Source organism: Poecile atricapillus, chromosome W (genome assembly GCF_030490865.1).
Source record: "Poecile atricapillus isolate bPoeAtr1 chromosome W, bPoeAtr1.hap1, whole genome shotgun sequence".
In the NCBI taxonomy this organism is placed as follows: Eukaryota; Metazoa; Chordata; class Aves; order Passeriformes; family Paridae; genus Poecile; species Poecile atricapillus.
The window spans coordinates 9634609-9656717 of NC_081288.1; the positions used below are offsets into that span (position 1 = coordinate 9634609).

At 38.3% G+C, this 22109-nt stretch overlaps 1 protein-coding gene across 1 annotated transcript in view; it reads left to right on the forward strand.

The window, feature by feature from the left end:
• The window catches only part of LOC131591802 (protein piccolo), a 309295-nt gene that overhangs the window by 72926 nt on the left and 214260 nt on the right, over positions 1-22109 (forward strand). The gene's annotated exons all lie outside the window — the stretch shown is intronic.

Sequence of the window (22109 nt, forward strand, 5' to 3'; positions counted from 1 at the left end):
TTAATTAATTAGCAATGAGGGAAATAAATTTTAAGCACAACTGTAATTAAAATGGTCTCCACAGTTTTCCACCCCATCTGTCCAGTTGAAGCAATAAAGGAAGATCTGATAAAGCTCTGGTTTTGGGTTTTTTTTTTAAATATCTGATTTATTTCCTTGAGATAGACAAAGCTTCCCTGATAGAATCCTGTCTGTCTTCTCCAAATTTGTAATGTACAAATTGTGAGGAGGAGTAGCATACCATAAATTGATCTTGTTTCCAGAATTGGTATACACATACGGAGACAAGTGCACTTAATAAATGGAGGTTATATTTTACATAGAAAAAGGAGGAGGAAGGGCAGAAGGTCAGAATGTTTGCTGCTGTATCTCTGAAAACATGAATTTCCCATTACTGATTAACGGCTGGAGGTGCTGGACTGAGTTGGCAGTGCAGTGTGTTAGCATGTGTGGGTTTGTCTTGGCAGAGTTTCAGATTGCTTTATGTGAGGCCAAGTGACTTTTGCCTCTCCTTTGTGTGAGCAGGAGCTCTGTGAACACCATGAATAAGGTACAGGTCTGTCTGATCTGGGGCAGCACTGCCGTGCAAGTAACAGCCCTTGGTATCAGCTGAGGCCAGTGAGGGAAACGATCAGACTTCAGCAGAGAACTAGTGAGAAGGAGGCAGAGTGTGATAAGAAGACATATAAATAGAGCTCCAAGTATACCACAGGATAGAAAAGGAAGAAACTCCTACAACTGTGAACATCATACTCACAGCAAGGATCCCAGGTTGTTCACAACATGTTCTACTTATCCCTCTTTCTGTTTGAGGAAGACTGTAGGTCTTGACCCTAGGAAAAAGAGGAACGTTGAACAGACATATATGTCAAATGAAATCAGTAGATCCTACAGGAGTTTGGTGTAGATCCTACAGAAGTTTGGTATAGCTCTGATTAACAGGTTTTGTTGTGTTTATCAGATAATTTCGATGATGTGGCTGCTTGAACTAACAGTAAATTCTTATATCTTTAAATATACTATCTTTCCATTTGCCGATAATAAGACTTTGAATAAAATGCTATGTTCCATTTTTATGACTTTGAGCAAAGGGCAGGGTACAGTAATGTGGTAAATAGTTGCAGAGAACTCATCTGGGACAATCCCAGTAAACCACTAACAAAGGCAGACTGAAATGCCTGGAGAAATCAGAGGGTTTCCTCCTCTTTTATGGCTGTGGCTGTTATATTCTGCTGAATTTGGAGACAGTAGGCTCAGGAGAGTCTAGAATCAGGTTTCTAATCCTCTGCTAAGTGCTTTAATCCCTTTGATGTGCAAAATACCACTGCATCTACCACTGCTCCCTCCTCTGGGAGGTGAATGGTTATCCAGCAGCCGCAGGCACTGTGGTGCTCCGGGTGGTGAACAGATGATTGGCTACCCAAGGACAAGCTTCTGAAAATTCCACGTAACAAAGGATAACCACAGAGGGAACTTCCAGGCAACCAGTTATAATATGAAGTCTAAGCCCTGCCAGAGACGGCCATCGGGTGAGTTGTGGGTTGAATTGCTTTCCACACTTCTCTGTCACTGTCTCTTTCGTGGATGGATTGAACCCTGTCAGTGCTGTGGGTTAGGAATTGTGCTGTGAAACCAGTTGAACTGGTCCATTTGGTTGTATTGCTGGGGTTTGTGATCATGGAGCTCATAGTCCCTCTGCTCACATACCTCTCTGGAATGAAGAGAAGCTGTGACTGCTAGATCACTCTGAGAAGCTTGTTGATGCACGTCAGAAGAGGTAACTAAAATCTTAAATTTGTAATGTTAAAGACAGGAGAATGTTCTTACTCATATTGTTTCAGCATCTGTAGTGTGGAACAATGGAACCAGAAATACTTTTAAAAAGAAGCAATTAATATTCAATTCCACTGAAATATGGGAAAATACTCAACATGTATTTGAGCATTTTCAGGAGCTGTGAAATGCTTACAAAATTCCCATGATGATATTAGAATAGCACTAGCTCTCAAATAGTAAAATCTTCAGAGCAGCTTAAGTTAAACAAAATGGCTAAACAAAATCTTTTAAGATGGAAAAGGCCTCTTTTTAAACAGAACTCTGGATGAAAATGCATTTATTAATTGTCACAAGCCTATGAGTGAGCTGATTTACCAGGCCAAATCATCACCTTGAAAACTGAGGCAAGAAATGCAGTCCTGTAGTGTATCTAGCATGAGTGGACACTTCAGGGCATGACTACAGCACTGTAAAGGCAATGCACTGGATAGCCCTGAATGACCACCTGTCACAAGGTCAGTGGTAAACAACAGTATTGGATAATACCTGGCATGACTGATCCTAACTCCAAGGACAGTTCACGTGATGCTCACTCAGATATCAGTTTGCAGGTTGCTTCACAAGCTGGTGTTTGTTTTTATGACAACATAGATACAACCTTAATCACAAACCCTGCTGTTGTAGCCATCTGGAAAGTTGTGCCATTTGACAACAGGTGGAAGTGTTCATAATCATAGAATCAGAGAATAGTGTGGGCTGGAAAGGATCTTTAAAGGTCATCTAGTTTGCTATAAAATCTCCCTAGAGCTTTTCTTCTCCAGGCTGAGCGACACCTCAGCTCTCTCAGCCTTTCTTCAATGAAGAGCTGCTCAAACCCTTTTGTCATTTTTGCAATCCTACACTGGACTGACTGCTGTGCTGTGTGTGTATTTCCTATGCTGAAGATTTCAGAGTTGTCTTACAGGTGTGGTGTCACAAGAGCAGAGGGACAGAATCACCTATCTTGACCAAATGGCCAACCTGTGATGCTGCCTAGGACATAGCTGGATGTAATTGCACCCTACTGGCTCATATCCAGCCTTTCAGCTGTCTATGATGGATACCAGCACCTCCAAATTCCTTCTCAGCAGGGCTGCTCTCAATCCCTTCAGTCCCCAGCTGTTGTATTTATTCCAAGAACCCCTTCATTCTTACCCCCTGTGGAGAGGTGCCTGCACTTCACAGAACATGGGTGGGGAATGGGTCTCAGAATATATACAACATGGACTTAAAGTATCTTAGACACAGGAGGCTCAGACTTGCAAGATGTGAACCCGGGTTTATTGTATGTGGTTTGGCTGGGGGCAAGAAAGAGTCCGAGATGCCTCGGGGGCTCTCTGTTAAACTAGGGGGAGGGGGTGCTCAGGAACACAGGGGAGTTACAGCCAATGGGACAGGGGAAGGGAAAGGGAGTTTTAGGTAGGGACTAACATTATACAAAACAAGGGTGAGTTCTTCCCTTGGGACATACCATAATTTTTAAGTGCACTACAACACCCAGCCTGTACTGATACCAGAGATTTGCTCTGACCCATGTGCAGGAACTTACACTTGACCTTGTTGAACATCAGGAGGTTCCCATGGGCCCACTCCTTGAGCTTGTCCAGGTCCCACTGGATAGCATCCCATCCTTCTGGTGTGTCAACTGCATCTCTCAGGTTGGTGGTTTTGGGAAATGGATTGAGGGTGCACTCAATCCCTCTTGTCATTAAGGAAGATATTAAAGAACACTGGTGCCAGTACAGACCCTTGAGGAACACCATTTGTCACTGGGACATAAAGCCACTACAGTCTGGATGCAAGAATCCAACAAATTCCTTGTCCACTGAAGAATCCATCCACCAAATTAATCTTTCATTTAGAAATTACGTTATGGGGGGTTATGTCAAAGCCCTTTGATAAATCCAGGTGGTATAGGAATTGTTCTGTTGCTTCATATTTGATATTAGTCCACATTAAGAATTTTGTCACTGCTGATAGAGAGTCTGTAGAAAGTGCAAATCTCTTTATTCAGAATGGTATAAAGAGTAGATCTGCAAACTATGAAATGAGTTCACATTCACTGAGAAAAATGAAGCCACTGAGACACAAATAAATGCCAGCACTGCTGATGAAAACAGTTATTTGTAAGATGTGATTCTTGAGCTTCAGATACTTTTTTTTCTCTGTTACTGCGTGGTAAACCATTAAGTGTAATATAGCAAAACTTCTTAGACTTATTAGATTTCTCTAACATTTCTCAGTCCTTTCTGAAGCATTCATACCTTAAGGATATTGCAGTGATTTGTGTATGCAGCCAAGCTTCTACTGAGAAGAAACCTTAGATTGCAACACTGTTTATTTTACATGAGCTGTCAGTTTTGTATTGCAGTTTCCTGATGGGGTGTTTTCTCATTTAGATCCTACTCCCATGGAGTGATTTACATGCCCTTTTCCCTCTGTTTTTAAGGCTTACCAAAGGTTAGAAACAGGGACTCTTATCAGAGATACTCTCAGTCCTTTTTTCTCTAATTATTGTTATATATCTTTATTTTAAACTTAGTAATGACGAAAGGAAAAATCTTTCTGAAACTGAAGATTTGTCTACATTTTGTGGTTGAGCCTTGTCCAAAATAAATATGATGAAAACTCTAAGGAAAAAAATATAAATTTTCCAAATACTTTTTTCCCCAAAAGTGAGGGACTTGTAGGTTTGCAGTGCAAAACATTGATCAGTTCTGTACCACAGTGACATGTTCTGTTGGCATTGTGTCTTGAACATCACAGGGTTAAGGGTGGTGTATTGTAGGTGCCTGCTTTCTCACATGCCCCTGCATCATCACATGAAATTAGAGCTCTATTATTTGAATAGAACTCAAATTTTCAGGATATTATGACTACTTGACTCTAGGTATCTAACACAGGAAGATTCAGAGCATCAAAAGTAAGCTCTTCCTCTGTGTCACCCTATAGAATCACTAATACCTTTCCTTTTCCTTCACAAGAAAGTGTGCAGAGTAACTACCTAGCTGTCAAAATGAGGCTAATAATATGTATCACCTCTGGGATAAAATATGATTTGGGGTAAGTGGATAGTCCTTCACTTTAAGATTGAGAATGAGGAGAGCAAGAAGATAAACTGCTTTATGCAAATTTAAGAGTGCCTCTCAGCCCTCTTCAGAGACATTTTTCAAATTCCTTTCCTCACCAGACAACATCACTAAGTAACACAGTGGCTCAGACCTGTGGGTGAGGTGGATGCCATGGTAACAATATCAGGTGAGTAAGGCTTTCAGTGAACATTCTCATAGAATCTGGATCACGGACTCTATGAAGGGAGTTCAGATCACGATTTTTATTTGGGTCCTTCAGAATTATAGGGTATATGTGCACCAGTACACAATTGGTGTAAATTAATAATTGTCTGACATGCTTTTTCTCTGTCTCTATTTGTGTTTTAATTTTAGGTTTACATTTGTGGTTTGACTTGGTCAGGAGGCAAATTTGGTTAGGTGATAGTAATTGTGACACTTACCCTGTCCTGACAGATGCTGTGTCACCATCCTACTCAATACAGGAAACACACAGTGTAGCATGAACTGCATGGACATTCTAAAACATGGCCAAATGAGGTTAGTGCACTGACAGACACTGGAGCCTTTCAAGACAGAGTGCTGGGAAAGATGTTAGGGCATTTCTTACTGGAGGCAAAAGGCTCTGTGATGCTCAGCAGGTTTTTGTTTGGCTCAGGGCACTGCCTTAGCAGCACAATAAAGTTCTGGGGTAGAAGGATGCACATACATGCATGCACATAACCTGCTTTCCTTTGATTTGTCTTTTTTTCCCTCCTGTTTGATTCTGCAAACGTGAGGAAATTTTTTAGTGAGATGCACAAGCATCTGTTTAGCTATGCAGCTTTTTTTCCTCTTAGTTAGCATCTCTGAGATTCTGTAATTACACTTCTGGGTAAAATAGGCTGTCACAATAACTTATGCATGGAATGCTATATTGAAAGTAGTGGGCCTCATTCTTCTTGGATTTACACACAAAGTAGAGTTAGGGCCTGATGGAAGATAGTAAATTAGAGGATATTTGATTTTCCTCTGAGAGAAATAATTGAAGTTCATCAACTCAATGTAAAACTGACCGACTGTTAGGAAAAAAAACCGCAAAGGAAGTTTCCTGCTTCTAGTAGAATATGGAGACTGAATATTTCCATGCTTATTCTGTAAGATATGCACTTCCTTTTAGGCAAGCAGGTCTTTTGCTCAGGTTATCTTACTGACCTTTAAACTGATACATTAACAATAGGGAGGAATACAGGATTGGCAGGTGCTGTGATGCCAATATGAATTACACATTTACAGCAGCCTGAGAGTGAAATTAATGATTTTTGTAAGCATGTTAGCATAACTCAGGAGATTTATCTAGTGAAAAATATTCCATAGAAAAACAATTGCTGTGAGAAAACAAAAGATAATCTAGAAGACAATGTCTTGTAGCATCTTTATGGTTTTCTTTGAAAAGTTGTCTGGAAAAGATTGTTTGATCTAATCTGAATGCCTGGTTTGCAAAACACTTATCAGGCTGATTCTATGCAGATATCTCCATTGAATCTGAGGAGTGGTAAAGGTACAAGAGGAGACCCCAGGACTGCGTGTTCAATCAAATTAGTTGAGCAGATGGTGTTTAGAGAGGCATACAGAAAGGCTTCAGGGAAAAGAATTTGAAAGCTCTAAAACCAATGCAAAAATAATAAACAATTGTATGATTTTCTTTTAAGTGAGGAAAAGCCATGGAGGCTAGACATTCTTAAGAAATTTAAAAATAATTTTAAAAAGGACAAAAAGTTACTAAGGAAAGTGTCACACATGAGCATGATCATACTAAATGAGAAAAATACGGTGGATAGGGAATGTGGCAAATACAAAGAAAGACCAATGGAAAGGTCAGTAGTGGAAAGATTGAAGACAAGTAAAAAAAGAAATTGAGAAAATATCTATCCAAAGAGTTTCTTTTTTCTCTCCTTTTCCTCTGTACTTCCAGCATCTTAGGCACAGCATGCTGGCATTGCACAGCATCAGGCCGTGGTCACTAGCAGTTTTTATTAGTAGGGTATGTACATGTGTATCCAAAGGGGTACCCTTCAAGGCCTAAATTTCAATTGTTTGGTGCGCTTTTTTCTGTGATTAAATAGAGAAACTGTCACCAGACTATCCTAGATACCCTAAGCAATCAAGGTGATGAACCATTCACAGCAATGGTGTGAAAGCCTGAATTGCCATTTTATTAATAAATTCTTATTTTAGCTTTCATGACATTTTAGATCAGCAACTGCTTATTCCTTGGGGGAAGAGAAGTTTTATGGGAAAATCCCAAAGTTGTCAAAAGTAATTTATTGAGTTTGTTGCTTCTTTTATATCAGATATGGGGATCCACAGGCATTTTGTTGCACATACAATGACAACTTCCTAAACAAATATTATAATTTCCATTTTTTCCCAAGAAGAATCTGAGAAAGTCACACTACCTCACTAGAGCATCACACTATAGTTTTAATTGACTGTTCATTAAAGACTTAAGAATATTTTTGCTAATTTAGAGATTTTCAAAGCCTACTGAAAATACTATGTCCTGCTTCATGTAGCAGTGTTTTGCTTTTAACTTTGCAAATAAAGATGAGAAATTTTCATAAAAATTAAGAAAATGAGATACAGATTCATGAACATATATATGCTGTCTTCAGTCAGATAGCTCTATGCCACCAAAGCCAATAGGGTTATCCACACAGCTAATGTGCTTTTAGTGTGAAAACAGACAGGAATACTTTAATTGTCTGTTGCTATATAAATGTCTCAAAGAACACTCAATTATTCCAGTAGTTCTCTTCTTTTTGGAAATTATCATTACTCTCATGGTCTATTCTACAGATTGCCTATGATGTCTCTCTTTAAAGATGTCTAGCTAGAGGGTACAAAAATACTAATGATGGTTTTTAGCTTTAGTATATCACAGAAATAAATATTTGCAGGTGGATGTTGCAATCATTACTTTTTCAAGCTTAATGAAGAGGGTTCAAAATGAACTTCATTATTGAATTCTGCTTTGAAATCACTTTGTAATTTTTCACAGCATGTTGGAAAAGTTTATTGTTTTGACTTGAAGATTGAAGAAAATCCCAATCTATTTCTATTTGGATTTACGGAAATTAGAATTAGAATAACATGCAGTTCACATTTAACACACAAGAATATGTTGCTGTGTGAAAATTGTGAGGCCTGCTGGTTTAATAAGCCAGTTTATATAAACAAAGATGTTACTTTTTATTGTGCTCTGCAGCAAGAGTCTGTGATAGAAGAATAAATAAGGAAATATAAACTATTTCTAAAGCTTCTCTAACTTCCATCATTATTTTAGGAAAAAATAATAAAATGCTTACAAAGCTGTATTCCTGATCCTTCCAAAAAAGGATGCAGATTGTTTTGATGCACAAATTTCAGTGTCTCTTTTCTCCACGTTTTTTTCCCCAAATATATACATAGCTAATATTCCTGAAACATTATTTTTACTCTTAGGATATCTTTCACTTCCCAGATCACCAAGTGAGTATCTTTTTATTCTTTCCTGGTGATGCAACCACTCTAGCCCAGCTTCCCAGGTACTAAGCCACTTCTGTTGTACTGTTAGAAGTATTGTACTTTTGAGTGAAAATTTTGTGAAGTCTTATGACCTTCTGCAAAAGTTTGGCAGCACTTTCTCATTCTGAATAGTTGATTTTTTTAATGTATCCCTCATGGTTTGAACAGTTCTTTCATCCAGAAGAAAAATCAGTGAGGCTGATTTTCACTGGGATGAACAGTCTTCATTCTTTCATTATGAATTAGTATATATGGCCCTGCTTTGCAAAAATGTACACATCTTTTAATTATGCACTAAGAATCTGATTGCTTTTAGTGGTACTAAGCCAAATACATAAAGCAATGCAAGCAGTGTATTTTTCCAGTCAAAGGTTTACAAAACTGTATTTGCAAATAGAAAAAGAGAAAGGATATAAGCCTTACTGTTTAAAATTCCTTTAATGATGTCAGAGCCCTGTGTATGGAATTGTCATTCACTGCACTAGGAGTCTATCCATTTTCTACAAATCACTATAAAGACTCTGTGATTTCTTCCAGAAATAAAACCTCCTTTTTTTGTAATTGAAAATGACTTGTATAGGGAGATATATAATAGTTAATAATTACGGATAATAGAAAAGCCATTCTTTCATTTCAGCATCAAAAATAGTTTTTAGAATGGCATGAGATCTGTTTTTCACAAAATGTTATTAAAGACTGCTGTGGTCTATAAAAGTCTTGTGCAGACTAAACTCTTATGTCAAAACTTGTTTCTGTGGTCTTACTAGTGTCAGTAAAAATAAAAAGGTTGAACTTCACTTTCCATAGCACAGATTATCCCTGTTTGGCTGGGATTTTCCTTTCCACTGTGAACTCTCATGTTAAATGCTCTTGTTTTACAGATGGACTGCTGTAAAATGATTATCAGGTTTGGTACCTTTAATCAACTTTCACAGGCCAACATAAATCAGAACTTTTGGTAGTCTTGCATATTTTAAGGAAGTGTAATATTCACTTACCCTGAGGCAGCCATCTAAAATCAGTTGAATTAATCATCCCTCTCCAGGGACTGTAGGGTCATCAAATGTAGCTCTGATGATACACATTTGGGCAGACAAAGCCACTGCAGGAATTTTTTTTTAGGAAACTTTTGCAGAAGATAATGCCAGTGCCAAAAGGTAGTCTTATACCCAGGAAGAGTGGAGTGTGACCATGGTGGCATGGCACTAGATCTGATGTCTGCATTTTCTACTCTAAATTAATGATAATGAACTCGATATCTATAGTGGGATGAAATTTGGGGGATATGGGAAAGTTAATGAAGCTAGAATTTGGTCTCTACTGACATTATTAGCATATACAGAGCAACAGTTCATTGTTCTTATTACTAATGAGGAATTGCAATTTATCTTAAATAAAGTCATTAACTTTAAGCGAAAATGAGAAATATAAGAGGGCTCAAAATGCAAATTATGATTCAGTAGCTTTGTTTTAATATTCTCCTGAACTGAAATGTATGATATTTTAATAATTTATTATATAGTAAAATTAGTATAAATTCTCTTTTGACAAAGGAAAATTTGTTTTGAAATTCACTTGCATACAAGTTGGATGTCATGGTTTTGCTGAAGACTAATTTTGCAAATAATTTCCTGACATAAATGCCTAGTAGAAGTCAGACTGTATTATGTTAATTTTTTTTTCACAAACTCTGCTATAAGTATACTTGAAGAACCAATAAAACCATGCAAGGTGAAATGCTTCCATGAGAAAATTCTTGTATGTGATATGTTTAAGGATATTTTGGTAATCAGTAAAGGACAGAGATGATTGATAGCAACATCTTCTCATTTTTTCTTCCCTGTGATATAATGGTTATTTCTATAATTAGCTATATGCTGCCTGAACATGACCTTGCACTTTCTTAAAGCCATGACTGTAAACCAGGGAAGTATTGTCCACAGAAATTAAATTCTTGCCTCCTATTGTACCACCTTTCCTAGCATATATATACAACCACACTTACATATGTGGTGTGAACCATATGAGACGCCATTGCACTCCAGGGCAGAAGATGAAGAAACAAATACTCAGTGTCATATTGTGTAATGTTATATAAAACATTCATATGCTATAAAAATAAAGTGAAATTAATCAATTGCAGCCTGTCCTGTGCTATAAAAATAAAGTGAAATTAATCCATTGTAACCTGATTCAGGAATTGCTTTCATAATCTGGAAAGAGCAATGAGATTTTACAATTACAGACTTCTTTCTCATGCAAATAAAGAAACTAAAGAAGTACTCAGAAATACTGAAAAATTTTGGGTTTATCTTTATTATTGACCATAAATGAGTGAATTTTGGTTCAATAACTGTTCTTTTTGTCTATGAATAGGACCTGCAACTGTTTATTCCAGTGCTTATGCTTCTAATGTCAGAAAAGCCAAGACTCTTACTGGAACTTTTTTGAATGTAGGATTTCATGCATCAGACATTTTTTCTGCTTGTCTTTTACTAATGGTAGTTTGAAAAAAATGTGGTAGATGCTAATGAAGTAAACAGAAGCCAATATCTGTATGACTATCGATCTGAATGTCTTAGGCTAGACATTCTTTGCTCCCTAGGACATGGCTACTATGAATTTAGCCTTGATTCCTGAATTGAAGGAGGCTGAAAACCAAGACCTTGTTTAGTTTCACATTTCTGGTGAAAATCAAAACCTTTCTGTTACACAAATTATATTTACCTTGTTATAACTGCTTCTCAGTAATTGCTAAACTACATTAAAGTGGATGCAAAGTACTTGCAAGGGTTTATTTTAGTATTGTTATTAATTTTTTAAGAATTATTTTCAATAAAGGGAGCTTCCTGAGAACATTCTTGCAGTTAGTCTCTCACACTGCTGATGCAGGAAATGAGTTAATAGGTGGCTCTTGTCATCACCATTTCTCAGCCTTCAGGAAAGCCCCACTCCCTGTGTAGTCACAAGATAATCTACTGCAACTCCTAAAGCTGTTTTTACCTGAATGCTGTTCAGGTTTTCTTCTTTGCCTTTAAGAAATAAACATTTGTTTCTTGTTTCAATGCCTGCATATGCCTCAAAATGCCTCTCGTAGGTTGTGTCTTGTGAGGTCAGTCCATAAAAGCACAAAACTAAATGAAAAGAGCAAATAAATGCAATGTCCAGGTTCAAGAGCATACAAGTAGCTCCCTGACTTCAGCTCACAAATATTGCTTGATAAATTTTTTAAGCAGTTTTGCTTGTATGCTGGCTTTTCTAGAAATTTAAATATTAAGAGCTTGCCAGTCCTCTTATCCTCGTGCCTCAATTTTCTTTGCTGTGGTTAGTGAGATCCCCCAAAGGAAAGCTGTAGGCTGAAATGGCCTCCATACCACTTCCTCTGGGGTTATAAGAAGAGTATTGCCATTTTCTCCAATTTGTCAACACCTGAGTTTGCTGACCTTCCCAAATTACAAATATATACTATCAAATATTTATGAAACCATGGCAGATACAAATGCCGAGATATCAGCTGAGGTCCTCTTTTTGTCTATTTTCACTTCTCTTTCCACTTCACAACACTGTACTTCCAAAAGTACTGCTCAAAAAAATACTGTTTTTTTTTCCATCTCTGCTATGTATATGCTGGCTGCATTTGCAAAAGTTTTGTATCTCCTGGGCATTTTTTTGGCTTATTTTCATTTTGACAATGTAGGCAACTGTGTGTTTTGTTTTTGCTGTGCTACTGCTTTGAACTCTCTCTGCCTTACTGCCGCAGGTTTTTTGTTTTGTATTCCTTTAGTATTCTGGATACCATCTCATGCAATTCTTTTGTCATTTGTTATAAGCCTCATTTTATTAGACAATTTCTTTTGCTTGGAAAATGTTAGTTTGCTTTTTCAAGAGTCGATTCTAAGAATTCTAACTACTCTTTTTATTCTTACTGATCCAAATCATAGCCTCCTTTTTTACTAGGAATTTATCTAGCCTTTGCCAATTGCAAGACTTTTAACTTTTTTATGTTTTTAACTCAGATGAGATTCCATGTGTGGCATCATATGCCACATCAGTTGAAATTTTTCTTTGGCCTTCTTTGTTTCTCAGAACCAGCAGTTATGGGACATCAGTCTCTCTTGATGTGCTCCCTTTTTGCTGAGGATGACTGCTTCACAGGATCACAGAATCCTGAGTTGGAAGGGACACACATTGGCCATGGAAGTCCAAGTCCTGGCCTTGCCCGAAGAGTCGCATCATGTGCCTGAGAGCATTTTACCACTGCTTCTTGAATTCAGTCAGGCTTGATGCTGTGACCACTGTCTGAACATCTCTGGGTGAATAAACTTTTCCTAATATCCAACCTAAACCTCTCCTGACACAGCTTCAGACCATTTCCTTGGTTCCTGTCACTTGTCACGACACAGAGGAGATGAGTGCCTGCCCCTCTGCTTCCCCTTGTGAGGAAGCTGAAGACCACACTGAGATCTCCCCTCAGTCTCCTTTCTCCAGACTGTACAGTTCAAGTCCCCCCAGGCACTCCTCATAAAGATTCCCCTCCAGATCCTTGACCATCCTTATTCCTCTCCTTTGGACACTGTCTAGTATCTCAATGTCTTATTTTATATTGTGGTGTCCAAAACTGCCCCCAGCACTTGAGATGAGGCCACTCCAGTTCCCAGCTGGTGCTGCTGTGCCTGATGCCCCCAGGACAGGGTTGGCTCTCCCGCTGCCAGGGCACTGCTGGCTCATGTTCAATTTGCCATCAGCCAGGCAAGTCCAACTTCACTGCTGCTCTGCAGCCTCGTTCTCCAGCCGTACACACAACCAGGATTGCCCCATTGCAGCTGCAGAATCAGGCACTTGCTCTTATTAAACCTCATATGGTTTGTGATTTTCCATCTCTAATTTGTCAAGGTGTCTCTGCAGAGCCAATCTGCTTTGGAGGGAGTCAACAACTCCTCCTTGCAAACAGAGAATCCCTTCTAGTCATGCACCCAGGTTTTTAATGAAGATGTTAAAGAGCACAGGGCAGAGCCCTGTGGAGCCCCAGTCTGATGTCCCCCCATTCATTACACACATTTAATTCTTTGTACCTGACATGTGAGCCAGTTGCTCACCCATCCCATGATATGTTTATTCAGCTCTGTGCTGGAATTTTTTTCCAGAAGGATGCTGTGAGAGACAGTACCGAAAGCTTTACTGCAGTCCTAAAAGCAGCCTTACATCAGCTGTCTCCCCTTGGTAACTAGAGGTGTTGCTTTGTCATAAAAGGAAATCTGACTTGACAAGCAGAACTTTCCTCTCATGAACCTGTGCTGGCTGTGACCAGTGCAACCAAAGAGACTGTTTTGGTCAAATCTGTGTTACTGTTGTCTTCCAAATTCCTGAGGTTTTAGTTCTGAGGCAAACTTTCAGCAGCAAAATCCTTCCAGTGTTCTTTGACACTTTCCATGTGAGTATACCAATTGTGGGGCAGATCCCATTGCAGATTTTGGAGCTTCCAGAAAATCTGCCTTATGCTGTATCTCTCAGGTATCTCTAAAGCCTGTTGGCTGGCCTTGTATGGCACAAGTTGCATCTCTACAGCTAAAATTGCTCACACTCCTTCAGGTAGGAGCCTTGTAGTGGTGGGGGTCTGTCTAACACTATCCTGCAGACTGACCAATTTTTCACAGAGCTAATATCAAAGCAGAATGCATACTAACAGCAAAACAGGATGGATAGACATGGGCCTGAGTCTGTTCCATGACCCTGTTAGTTTTACTGGATTAGAAGCAGTGTCAAAAATATTAGTAAGTAAATTATATATGTGTAGGAAATCCAACTGTTAAAAGATTCAGTTCCTCAGGAGAAAGGGCTGATTTGCTCTCAGGAGCTGAAATAACAGCGTTGCCTCACTCCATAGACCCAAATAGCAAGCACTTAGGCATTCCCCAGGACAGAGGGAACACCACCTTCAAATATCTTTTAAGCTTTATTTGAAGCAAAGGTATGAGCTTTGATCTCCTGTCTCTGAACTCTTAGGCTTGCCAAGTCAGTCTGTCTATATCTGTAGTCCAATGAATATTTAATTACTGAAAAGTGGAATAGTGCTTCCAGAACACATTATGGTGTCTAGTTGCAGTCTTCCAGCTGAAAAGTGAGTCTAATTTTAATACCCAACTTCTTTTCTAATTTATCTGGAACAGTCTAATTCACTGAGTAGTAATCGTTTATAGTATTTGAGTGAAAATAGAGGGTTATGGACACCGTGTGCTAGGGTAAACTGAAAGTATCTTGCCTTCCAATTTGGCTTGTTTATACAGAATTAAAAAATAAATGCTTCTGACATGTTTCTCTTTTCTGCATTGCTTTGGAACATTATGTGCCTTTGGCAGTTTGCAGTTCTGGTCTAAGCACTATCATTACTTTTGCAACTTCAATCTTTTAAGATAATTTAATTTCAGCTGACTTTTTAGATTTTTCCCTGAGACATCATTTAATTAGTGTGAGTGTGAACTGGACTTTCTCATGCAATTGATTGATTTATAATTAGCATTCATTTTTTGTTGAACTGCAATAGTACTCTACATTCTTTATAATCAGTTTTGTTTGTGATTTTTTTTTTTTTTTCCTTCTGTTCTTTCAAAGTTGTTCTCGTTTGTGTTCTTCTGGTAAAATGCAATAATTACACCCTTATGAATCACCACCTCTGCCCTGTTAATTACAATTAAGGGAATCCATACATTATTATATTTAGATTTTTGGATAATTTAAGACAGGAAAAAACAATGTGGTTTTTAGAAGCTTATATTATTGTCTCATCCTCTCCTTTATTATACTGCTTATGTCTGCAAAATTCAAGAATCACATGGAAACTAGAAATACCCAGTTCATAACCTCCTATTCAATCTTCATGCTTTCAGATGGAAGAACCTTTCTAAAAAAAGTTTCCGTAGTTTCTTTTTTCCAACCATATTTTAATTTGTTCTCTGTGAAGTATTCTTTGCAATAATAGTGTGGTGACCTGCTCTTCTGTGTTCCTGGACCTATCTTGGGAATTCACATAGTGAATATTCTTCCTTCAGCTGTGTAGGGCTAGAAATAAATTTCTGTGCACATGTGAACAAAAACCAGACTAGCGCTACAAAAAAACCTTCACATTCCTGTTAAACTAAAGAAGATCAACAGATGGAGAGTTAGTTTTCATCTTTTGTCAGAAGGCCTTCATTGTGCTGGATATTTCTCTTGTTTACATTTCTTTGTTTATTAGGATAAAAGTAATTGCAAGACACTTCAGGGAAGTACAGACCTTAAACTTTTCATTCCTGGGTGATCTTTTGCCAGCAGCAATGGATTAGTGTTGCTTTGGGAGGTGAAGGAGTTGGTGTTGTTTCCCTTTCCTCAGGTGTGAGCCTGCACCTTTCCCCCCACTAGGCCAGGGGAAGCAGATGTACAATAGCTCAGTGGCATCTCCCCTCACTTCTCCTTTCCCCTGAGAGTTTGAGAGAGTTTTCTTCTCTCTGATTCCTTCTCTCATCTCCCTGATACATAAATGGAGATGGACCGAGGAGTGCAGGAACTGCCCTTCTCTGCTCAGCTGGAGAACAGTGCTGCTGCTGCTGGGTCCTACCCTTCTCACAAGGAAGGACAAATAACTAGCCAAGAGAAGCAAAAAAAAAAGGCAAGGAAAAGTAATGGAGCATCCTGGAGGAGAGATTTGACAGGAAGATGAAGCACAGGAGGAGTTGCTGGGAAGGCAATTTCCTCATCTACACAGATGGCCTTCCTGCCAACATGCTAAATGCAATGAGGAGTATTTAATGCTTGCTACTCAGATGCATAGCTTCAAAACTAATACCCTATTTTATGACTTTTAAACTATGCCTTGCAGCTGAATGGAGGAACACTCGCAGGATTTTGGAGACCTTTATTCTCATGGTTGGGTTATTTAGATCCTAATGAATGGACCAGTTCCCCTGGTTACAATTGATTAACTGAGGAATGGACTGTTGTCTTCCAACAGCACTGACATCAGTATTACTTATGGCAAATACAAACAATAAGTCCTGTTGAAAATGTAAAGCTAATAGGATAGCTGCTGTACTTAGAGACATGCTCAAACATATCTGAATACTGACTGTTCTCAAGTTTAGCTTCACGTAATTTTTTTTCTGTTTCATTCTGCTAAAGAAGCTCTCACAGTGTCAGATGGTACTCAGAGATCAATGAATCTCATCTTGATGTTGCCTCCACCCTGAGAAATGATGCTCATTTAATAGCAAATATGATTTTATTTTTCTGTTTACTCCCCGACAGTCCAATGAGACATTCACCCTTCCCATAATTGTGTCCTGTAGATCATAAATGTGTCACTGAATCATGAGATATGTTTTTAACTCACTGACAAGAAAACTTAGTTTTTAACACGAATTTAGACAGATGGAACAATCTATTTATCAGAAGAAAATTCAGCAGCTAACACACATTTTACTAAATTAATTATAATTTGACATGGCCTGCTGTGAAAGAAAATTATTATGAGGTCTGATGGGATGAGGTGTACGCCTTAGTATCAAACTCTTTAAACATAGAGATTTTGATTTTGATTTTGATTTTCTTTCAGTATTTATAGTGTAAAGGGGAATAAAGAACTTTAATTTACCACTATCTTTCAATAGAGAATCAGGAATGACAGTTATTAAACACATTTGGGACAACAACATTTTTGGGGGATGCTAAAGATATCTATCTTGCAGGTTCTGAGAAGCATCAGGGAACTCTGGCTTCCAAGGTCAAGAGACTGAATGCTACCTTCTTATTTGTATTATTCATGTGATTTCTAATACAGTTTAATGATGGGGAATCAAGAATATAAATAAAAGAAGTATTAGTTATTTTGGTATTCATTCTTGATATTCAGAAGTTTTAATTTAACTTCTGTTTTTCTTCATTGATGATTTGAGTTGTGGATGTTCATGAGGTAGTTTTTGATTCTGATTATCAAGTGGATCAGGCAGCATAGGAGATATTGAAATGACAAAAACCAGACAGATACTTTTATTACCAATTTTCTAAATAGAGATGAGTGACTGGAATGACAAAGGAATTGGCCAGCTGAACATGCTGGCCTGATCCAGGCCTGGCTACTCTGCTTCCTTTTCAGCTGGGTTCCCCCTGTGCACTGTTGTACAAATGTGTTGTTTGGTGTTAACTTCTGTTTTTACTTCTGCCTGCTGTTGGGAGCCATATTTAGCACCACTGTGATCACTGTGCAATCAGCAAACAACTTTGGGTATTTTTCCAAAGGATTCCCTCCATTTAGCCTTAAAAGATAGCAAAAAAAATCAACATTTTCTTTCTGTTTTTCTTTTTCCTTCATCCTTTTCACCTGCATGTTGAGCTTCTTTATGGCTGGGAAAGTCAGAGATAAATTAATTATATATAAATATTGTGTTACAGTTGTATTCAGTAAAACAGTGATAATCTGTAGTTCATTAAGCAGCTCACATTATAAACTCCCAAAAAAAGAGAGGTGGGAAAGAAAAATTCTTGTCTCTCTTTTACAGACCTCAGTAAGGACTTAATAGCAGATGCTGTAATGAGGTCTCCTACTACTAAGGCTTGATTGCATTTAGTACAGCTTATCTACCAGATTACTGAGCTATAACTTGTCAAATAAATACAGCATAATTTGTAATAGCCACATTTTAATGGAGTTTATTCCTTTCTAATTTGCAAAATCTTTTCATTCGTAAGAAGTTCCCTTGACATTGGTGTCAAGTGGCTGCATTCTATGCTATTGGATAAATTAATTTTATTTATGTAAAAACTCTACATGGTGCTGGTGAATGCAGTATGTGAGTGTCTTGGAAGCAGTCTGAGTTGGTTTCACAGTGAATTATTATTAAATTGGTTTCATAGGTAGGGAGGTGTGAATGATCTGGTTTTGCTGACCAGAAAGCTGTTGTATGTGGATCCTTCAAGCTTAGAGTGATCCGGTGCCTGAATGTTTCTCACCTGGCCATGGGACAGAGGTGAAGGCTGACTCATGTCTCTGCTATTGAGGCCAGGTCACCAGCACACCAGGGGCTCAGTCCAGACTCTTGGAGTGCACATCCCCAGATAATACTTGGACAGCTTTAGTGTTTGACTCTGGAGTGGGAGGAAAATGTGCATTTTTATGGGACATTCCTTTTGCTTCAGTGGACCACCACTGCCTGTTTCACACTCTTTGTGCTGCAGGAGATGAGCTACAGTTGATCCACAAGTATGAGGGGACCCCAAGAGGGCTCAGGAGCAGTGATGCCAGACTGTGGGCTCAAGGCAATGGGGTCTCAGCACAGCAGTGTAGGATGAGAACTGCATGCATATTGTTACTGTGGGAAACCTGGCAAGCCTCTACTTAAAATCACAGCCTTTTATCTTCTGTAGCAGAAGTCCTCACTACTTCATCAAGGTTAAGAATAAATTAAGACTCAGTTCTTCAGCTACATTTACGCAAGTGGTTTGAGTATCTCCAGAAAGTGTTGAGACCCGCTTGTAGAAAATGATACACACCCCTAGAACTGAACTGTTTCACCCAATAAAGTTAAGTGGCCACATCCATTCTTGGTCCAGGCAAATTCCCACAGTCTGCTCATTGGAGATTGCTTGGGATGGTGTTATTTACATGATAAGAAACCAAGGCTAGTGTCTAACATTTAAATGACATCAAGTGTTGAATTTTTGTGCCTGAAGACACTTCTAGGTCTCCTTAGTTTGATATGGTCAAAGCCTCTGGAGCTTTGATAAAGTGTCTAACTTGTTTAGAAAGTTTGTGCAGAAGCTGAAGTTTACCCAGATGTCCATGATCCCAGATAATTTCACCTCTGAGCCAAAAATTACATTAATCCTCTTTATTACCTGTCACATCCAAAGTTGATCCCAGCCTCAGGGAAATACTATTTTTTGGCAAGGTGGTGAGACGTGGAATGTAAAGATAGATTTGACAGTAAGGGTGCCTTTTAATTTTACAGTGGTAAAAATAAAATTAAAATTAAAAAAAAAAAAAAAAAAAAGAACAAAAAAGAACCAAAGATGAATCTTGACTCTGGTGATTCTCATTTTGGTATGATCTGAACTGTTCTGTTGCTGCTGAATGAGTCACACATTTAAACCAGCAGAACTGCAAAATAGGTTGTTGAGTTGAATCAAACAAGAGATTTATGCAGACTTGTGCTTCATAATAAAGCCTGTAGAAAGCCTATTGAGTAGATGCAGTCTTGCAAATGCTTTCTGCTGTTGCTTTTGATGTTCCAAAATACAGAAGATGTCAGCTTGAAAGAGGAAATTCTCTTGGTAGGGAGTGATGTTGACTAAATGAGAAATGGATTTGTATTATGGCACTCTATTCCCCTTGGAACGTTAATACAAGGAAGTGCAAGCTATTTTATTAAATCATCGATTCCAGCATGGAATCTGTCAGTTCTGCCAGGATGCTGTATTTTTTAGCACTGCAAAGTTGCTTATCATGCTCCCACATCTCACCTGCAAATTGTGTATGAAAAACAATGAAAAGTAGTTCACCTTCATGTGCTAGGCTTCATATGTTCAGTGTGAACTTCAATCCACTTATATTAGTGAGACCTTTTAAAATTAAATTTTAGTTTAGTCCAAACTGCTGTATTTGGTGAGGCTAGCTGATACAATGTGTTTTGGTTAATCCTGTAATCTAAGAAAATTAATTTTCTGCTTATTCATGAAAAATATTTCTTGCAAAGAATTGGGGAGGGTGGGGAGGTGATATGGGAAACACCACAAAAACTAACAATACATTAGCTTCCTCTCGGCACATGAATTTGCTCAGTCATGGATAATTTGACATTTTCGTATGAATGCTTCACAGTTGGAAGTTTTGGTCCTTGTCAAGAAAGGCACACACTATATATGCTTTGGATCACTTTTAATTCCACAAGTAGAGAAAGAGTCCAGGTGTCTAAAATTCTCAAAATTTTTTAAGTCATAAAAAGTACTTGAGTGGCATAAGGACCTGCTGTTTCATGTTATAGCCAACTTTTATGTAATGTAGCAATCAGCTTTTCAGTGTTCCCACGGCTGTTACTTACACCATGGGGTTTTTTTTTAAGACTTCCGTGTGCTAAATAACCAAGAGCTAAACTGAAATCTGCATAGAAACATGAAGTGTATTTTGTAGAGTACACAGCTGAGTTCTCTGCTTTACTCTCAGGCTTTATGAATTTAGAAATTAATTCTTTAATCCTGCCCAAATTACTGACATGGTCAGTCAGGTGATGTGGAATCTCCTGTCAATTCTCATTTCCCATCTAGCAAAAGAGACAGGCACCTCTGAGCACTAAACCACAATAGCAGAACTTTATCTTCCTGTCACTCAGCATCAGTGATCCCTGAACCATCTTTACAGAAGGATTTAAGGATGGTTCTTCTGGGAGCATCCTGTCTTTAGGGGCATGCATTTGGCCTTCTCCCTTTTATCTGGATTTCACATGCATTTCAATCCACCAGCTGGAAACCAACTACTGAGCTGATCCCACTGCCAGAGTATCATTTTCTCAGAGATAAGTCACTCTTCCAGAATTTTGAAGGATCCACATGGTACACTGGGCACTGAATTGGGTGGCAATGAGAAACTTCGTTCTGCTGAAAGATGCTTGACACTAACCCAGTTTCGCAGTTGTATATCTTACCTGACTTGTCTGAAGTTATTTTTGATTTACACTGTTACAAGGGACCAATTTCTTCTTGCAGAATGGTTTTCTTATTAATTTGTTCCATTTTTGGCATTGCAGGTTGTCTTGAGAGAGGTTATTTTATAAGTCAATATCCCATTTTCAATATCCTTCTAGAAGTCCCAAACCTATCTTCATCCTGCCAAAAATTAATGCCTGTAAGTAATTAATTTTTTCTGAGTGCTTCCCTTGAATTCCCCTTATTCACCTGTTTGAAAAACAAAATTTATTGCAGAAAAGACTGCTAGAGTTCAGTCTTTTTTGGTTTTGTTTTTGTTTTTAGGGGTTTTTTGGGGGGTTTGGTTTTTTTGTTGTTGTTGGGTTTTTAGTTTTTTGATTTTGTTTTGTTTTGTTTTGTATGTTAGACACCTTCTCACACAGACTCTCAGAATTACTGAGGCTGGAAGGGCTCTCTGGAGGTCATTTTGTCCAATCCTTCTGCTGAAGAAGCATCACTAGAGCAGGTTGCTCCGGGCCATGTCCATTAAGGGTTTGAATAGCTTCAAGGAGTGAGACTCCACAGCTTTTCTGGGCAACTTGTGCCAGTCTTCAACAACACTCACAGTAAAAGATTTTTGCTTATTATTAAATGGAAATTCCTGTGCTTAGACTTGTGGCCATTTCCCCTTCCCCATTCTGCTCTTTGGACTCATCCTGGAACAGCAACAGGCATCCATTTACTTTATAGAATTCTATTAAGTCATAAATTGAGGATTATACAGGCAATAAGTCAAATGTTTTTGTGCTTTATGAGTCACTGCCCACATTTTGGCTGTGTAATATCTGCAACTGAAGGACATGGTGTTTGTGAAGCTAGGACTGATTTTACTGACTCAAAAAGAAGCGCCATTAAGGTCTGATTATTTCTCAGAATTTGAATCCTTCTTTGTCTCTCTCTTAAACTCCCAGAATTACAATACTTTAAAGCTTCATTTTAGTATGGCAGCATTGTTGAAGTAGTTGTATTTAA